Genomic DNA, 6,116 nt, shown 5'->3' with positions numbered 1-6,116 from the left:
CAATTAAGATATTATCTGTAATTAGCCTATTAGAGAGAAATGTTGATTGTGTTTCAGATATGACAAATGGTAGGACTTTCTTAAATCGGATAACAATGGTCTTTGAAATTAGCTTGTAGATAACATTACACAAGCTTATAGGGCGATATTCATTCATGACAATTGGATCGGGTACCTTGGGTATCAAAGTTATGATTGACTTGTTAATATCAGTCATGTCCTTGCCATCATTAAGAACACCAAGCACAAGGCTAGTAACAGAAGGGCCTACAATATTCCAATAGTGTTGGTAGAACATAGCAGACATTCCATCACAACCTGGACTTTTATCAGGACTCATTGATTGGAGTGCAGCATACACTTCATTACCAGTAAATGGAGTTGTTAAGGACATATTCATTTCTGATGTGATTGTTGTGGGAACAACATTGAGGATATCTTGCAAAGAGTCATTATCAACACCATCAGAACTGAACAAATTGGTATAATAATCACAAATTACTTGTGTCATGGCAGCCTTGGAACTAACTGGAAGACCGTGAGAATCATGTAAAGATTTGATGACATTTTTTGATTTCCGAGATGAGGCATGAGCATGAAAGAACTTTGTGTTCTGGTCTCCACATTGAAGCCAATCCACTCTAGAACGCTGGTGCCAATAAGTCTCCTCTTGTTCTAACAATTCATCCAAAATGGCCTCAGAATTTTTCAGATTTACCATTGTTGAATCAGATCTGACTGCAACATTGTTGAGCCGAGAGACCTCCTGCTGCATTTTTGATATAGTCTTCCTCATATTGCCAAATTTTCGAACATGCCATTACTGTAATGCATCAGTGCATGAGTGCAAATTCGATAAAAAACCATCTATGCCACCTGTAGAAGAATCAGACCAATTTGCACAAATGATGGCTGCTGCATCTGGTTCATTCAACAAGATTTTTTCAAAACGAAATCTGGTTTTCCTTGCTTGTGTCAATTGGTTAGATGCCAGATTATCAACATTAACAGATATGGCTCTATGATCAGAGGAGAAGAAGTCCAAATGTGCTGTGGTGAGAGGCTTAAAAAATGAATTCCAATGTTCATTAGTGAAAAACCAGTCTAGTTGTTCCCTCATAGCATTTGTGTTGAGCCTACCCTTGATCCAAGTGAGTCGATCACCAATGAAAGGCTGCTGGTGTAAATTGCAGGCATCCAAAGTCTCCCTAAAATCATCCATTTGTTTTTCATTACGCAATCCTCCCCCTTGTTTATCATGATTTGAAAGTATCTTATTAAAATCTCCAAAAACCATCCAAGGGAGTTGGGGAGCAACATCTTTTAATCTTTTGAGCAAAGTTCAAGTTATGTGTCGATTTTGAACTGCTGGATCTCCATAAAAAGCAGTGAAGTGCCATTTGGGACCATTTGAAACAGCCATGTAACCATCAAAAACATTTATATTATAATAATTCAAAGTTACATCAACTTTTTCTTTCCAAAGCAACATAAGACCACCACCTAAACCTATTCTAGGGACTTCAAGTCCATGATTAAAAAGTAAAAGATTCCTAATACGAGAAATAGAATTATAAACTAACTTAGTTTCCATAATGAAAAGTACATCGGGGGTTTGCTCTTTGACAAGCAAACGAAGTTTGCGAATGGCTCTTTGGCTCCCCAGACCACGAGCATTCCAGCTTACAATTTTCATGGGTGATGGCGGGACTCCGTTGCAGTCTCCGCTGAATTGTCATTTGCACTCACGGAATCCATAAGGTCAATAGAAACCTGAAAGTGATCATCATCCTCAACTGACAAAGTTGAAGACAAGTCATTAGGAATTATGCCTCTACATCGTTTGAGAGTTTGGCGAAGCGAAAGACCATCACTTTGTCTTTTTGTTTGGAAATTTGGATGAGTATTTTCTTTCCCCCAATGCACATGAGGAGCTGTAGTGGTGACAGTAGCTGCTGTGGACAGAACAGTATTTGTAACATGGACAGACATTGGTTGTTTGTTGCGAATGTCCATGGAGTGATTGAGAGGAGGATAAGTAGCAAAGGTATTTGGAGGAGCAGAAGCAACATTAGGCATGAATATGGATGACAAATCTGAGTAATTAGCATGAGAGTCATCAGTGGCCGAAGCATTCAATTCAATGTTTGCTGAAGGTGTCAGTGCAGTTGATGACGAAATTACCTTAGTATTCATAACAGTAGGATTAAAAACAACAGGTGGGGGTTTTGAAGCCGTGGCCTTGACTCCCAAATCGCCTACTGTTGCATTGTAATGGGGACTAATGCGTGAATCCTCTGCATTATTCTTGTTAGATGACTCCCCAGCATATAGAGTAGGAGGTTGTGGCAGACAACGTTTGTTCAGTTGAGGAATAGCAGAAGTGAGACTCTTCTTTGCAAGCCTTGTGATTAATGGCCAAGCATCTCCCTTAGCGAAGTCTGTACGATATCGATCATATCCCGAAGATGGTAAGGCAGATCCCTTGGTAAAAGGTTGATATTCCAATAATGGTTCTTCTCCATTATCCAATTTTTCAAGGAAAATGGTACATTTGTTATAAGGATGGCCAATAACCCCACATTCCATACAATATTCCGGAAGTCGCTCATAGCGAAAATCAACCCAAAAATGATCCATCACATGACTTAGAGAAATCATTCTGCCTCGTTTGAGTGGTTTGGAAACATCTATAAGAACTCGAACACGCAAGAATGGTCCCCAACCTTCATTTAAAGAGTCTTCAAAAACATCCTTATACTCCCCTATGATGTTCCCAAGAGCAATAGCCAAAGATCGGGTCTTACTTAGAAATGGAAGTCTATAAATTTGCACCCAAAAGGGAGTAAATTTTAGATCATCTGAAGTAAAAGTTTTCCCCACCTCTGGTGTGTACAGAACGATATGATGATTTTGAAAATGATAAGGCTCTCGATCAAGAACACGAATCTTATCACCTTCACAACCGAAAGTAAGCATAAACATATCCATTGCTTCGGAAATTTTGACAGGGAATCTTCCATCCCAATGCTCAGCCATTTGATTTTGCAGTGTTGACAGCCACACTTTCTTTTTGGTGAGTATTTTCGCATATAGCACAGTGTCAACCGAGATAAGAGGTGAGGCGGCTTCTGAATCATGAAACTCAAAAACCGATTCTTCATCTTCGGTTAAATTGATTTTTGCTTTCATTTTGTTTAGTAATGGATCCATTGAATCAGCAAAGAAATCGTAAAAGACGTAAAGGCAAGAACAAAGGGAAGAAACAAACAAAATTTATGGGTAGGAACTAGACAGAATTCAGAATGGGATGAAGGCAATGAAGATAACTGCTAAAAAATTGAAAGAAACCGAACAATACTGGGAAAAAAGAAGAAAAAAACGGTTAAAACCCATATGGGACATTCAACTGCCACAGAGCACAAAACATAGGCAGACGCTCTTTAGTACTATGGAAAAAAAAAATTGTATTCTTATATTTTCTTTACTTTTTTTCTTTCTTCATTAAAATTCAACTTTAAATATATAATCTAAAAAAATGATATATTAATTATAGAAAAGTATTCTATATTTTTTTATGGGATAATTTCACAAATGTACAAAAACAACAAAAAAATAACAAAAATACAGTTTTACGGAATTTTAAATATTTTTATGATTTTTTTTATTTTATTTACAGAAAATAAGGTTTTTTTATATTGTAATTTTATTAATTTGCTGTTCATTTTTTGTTATCTGTATGTTATTTTTTGTTGTTATTTTGATGTTACTTTTATGTTGTTTTCTTGTTAATTTTATGTTGTTTTCGTGTTATTTTTTGAAAAACCGTAAAAATGTAAAAAAAAAACATTCTTTGAACGTAAAAATGTAATTATTTTACAAAAAAATTGTACTTTATGTAATTATTCTTTTTTTTTTATTGTAGATTTTGATCACATTATTGTATCTTTTATTAATGAGTACAAATTCAAAATATATCTCTCACTCTCACTTAGTTAAAATTTGAATCAATACGTTTTGTTCGTGCCCACTTTGCCTCCACTCATTTTTAGGACAAGTTACAACCTACAATATTAACCTAACTAATTACAATAATATAGTATTAAATTATTATTATTATTATTAATGCATACTAAGTTAAGTTAAGTTAATTTAAACAAATCAATATCTTTTATTCAATTTAGCTATTGCGATTCATCATATGAAAAAACTAATTTGATAATTACCTATTTTAAATTATTATAATTGGGATGGGATCATGCAATTGCATGCATGCACATAACAAAATCTTTTCCAACTAAAAATAATAATAATAATAATAATAATAATAATAATAATAATAACAAAATCTTCTAGAAATAATATCGGTTAGAAAATTGCATAATTTGTTGTTCTTTCATTTTCAAAATTATTAAACAGATATATATATTATATATGAATATTTTCTATATATTAGTAACTAAGTATATATATATATATAAGGGTGTGATTGTGAATGAGGACAGGTGAGCTAGTAATATAATAGTTCTTATAGCCATTAATCTTGTGAATATAGTTCTGGTCGTAAATGAAAACACGTACACATATATATATGTTTTAATTAATTTTCACTACCTAATATTAATTTTAAGTGAAAATTATAGAATTGTTAGGTGGGCTTAGCCCTTAGCTAACTCATCATAATAATTATCACAAATATCTTTGATCTTGTCATTGTGATTCCTTATCAACTTTACTATATTAATTATATATATATTAAGACACATTTTTATATATTATCTTAGTGAATAATTATACGTATATATATGTGGATAAGTATAAATGAAATTTGTATACATTGTAGTCACATGAGCAATAGTCCCCTATAGATCTTTGGGTTTTTCAAAGAAAGAAAAAAGAGGTTCTAAACTCTATTATTACACACACGTTACATATAAGATTTGTGTTTTCACAAAAAAAAACCTACTTGATCATAACATAATTTTTTTGATTAAATATAATTTTTAATCACAACAAAATAATAACTTAAGAATGTAATATTTAGATAGACATTATCACTAATTTAGTTTTATTAGTAACAACAAATATTCTGACTATAAATATTTTTAGTCACAATTTTTGTGACTAATACATTTAACACGAATTTTTTAGTTACAAAATAAAAATAATGATAAATTATAATTAGTCACAACTTTATCATTTTTAGTCACAATTTTTATTGTGATTAAAAATAAGATTTTTTTTAATGTTTAATAACTACCATAAATATGATCCGTTTATAAAATTGTTAACTAATTATTCATATATATAATAAACTAAAACACGCACTAATATGAATTTTAATGGTTATATCAAATATGTAACCACATTAGTTACATTTATTTTAGTTGTTGGATCATGGTTAAACGTTTATGATTAATTTAAAAATTAAATAAAAATCATTAATAAATAGAAAAAAATAAAAAATATTTATAATTATTAGTTGTGAAAAATATCTTATTGAATATTTTAATTTAAAAATTAATTTATTTTAAGTATGTAATTAATTATAATTAATTTAAATTTTTTTTGAACAAAAAAAGAATTTTTACTTGTTATTAACTTGTTATAGAAAGTTATTAAAAAAATATAACCATCGTAATTACATTTTTAATGTAATCATTAAATGAGATCGTGATAATTATTATATATATAGAAAAAAAATTGACAAAGCACTTTTGTTTCTACCCTAATTAAAGAGTATTTTATAATTTTTGGTATACATGAAAAAAATTATAACTTTGGTTTTTTATATGGAAATGTGTATATTCCAGCTATATCTATTCTATATAAAATGTGGCTACATAACAGAATTTTTAGTTTATGAGAAATTATTGGGTGATTTTTTTTAAATAAAAAAATAATAAATTATTAGATGTTGTCACGTAAAGGGTTAGCATCCATGTAATTAGTTAAACCTAAATATAATTAATCTACCTAAAGTGTTGAAATTAATAATAAATTTGTTCATATTGTTTATTTTTTTATTAAAAATTATTTTCAAATTTTGATATTTAGAATTAGTTAAATTTTAAATATTATTTTAAATTAAATTTGAATATTTTGATAGTTTAACC

Source organism: Cannabis sativa, chromosome 6 (genome assembly GCF_029168945.1).
Source record: "Cannabis sativa cultivar Pink pepper isolate KNU-18-1 chromosome 6, ASM2916894v1, whole genome shotgun sequence".
Classification (NCBI taxonomy): domain Eukaryota; kingdom Viridiplantae; phylum Streptophyta; class Magnoliopsida; order Rosales; family Cannabaceae; genus Cannabis; species Cannabis sativa.
This window is presented reverse-complemented; position numbering follows the sequence as displayed.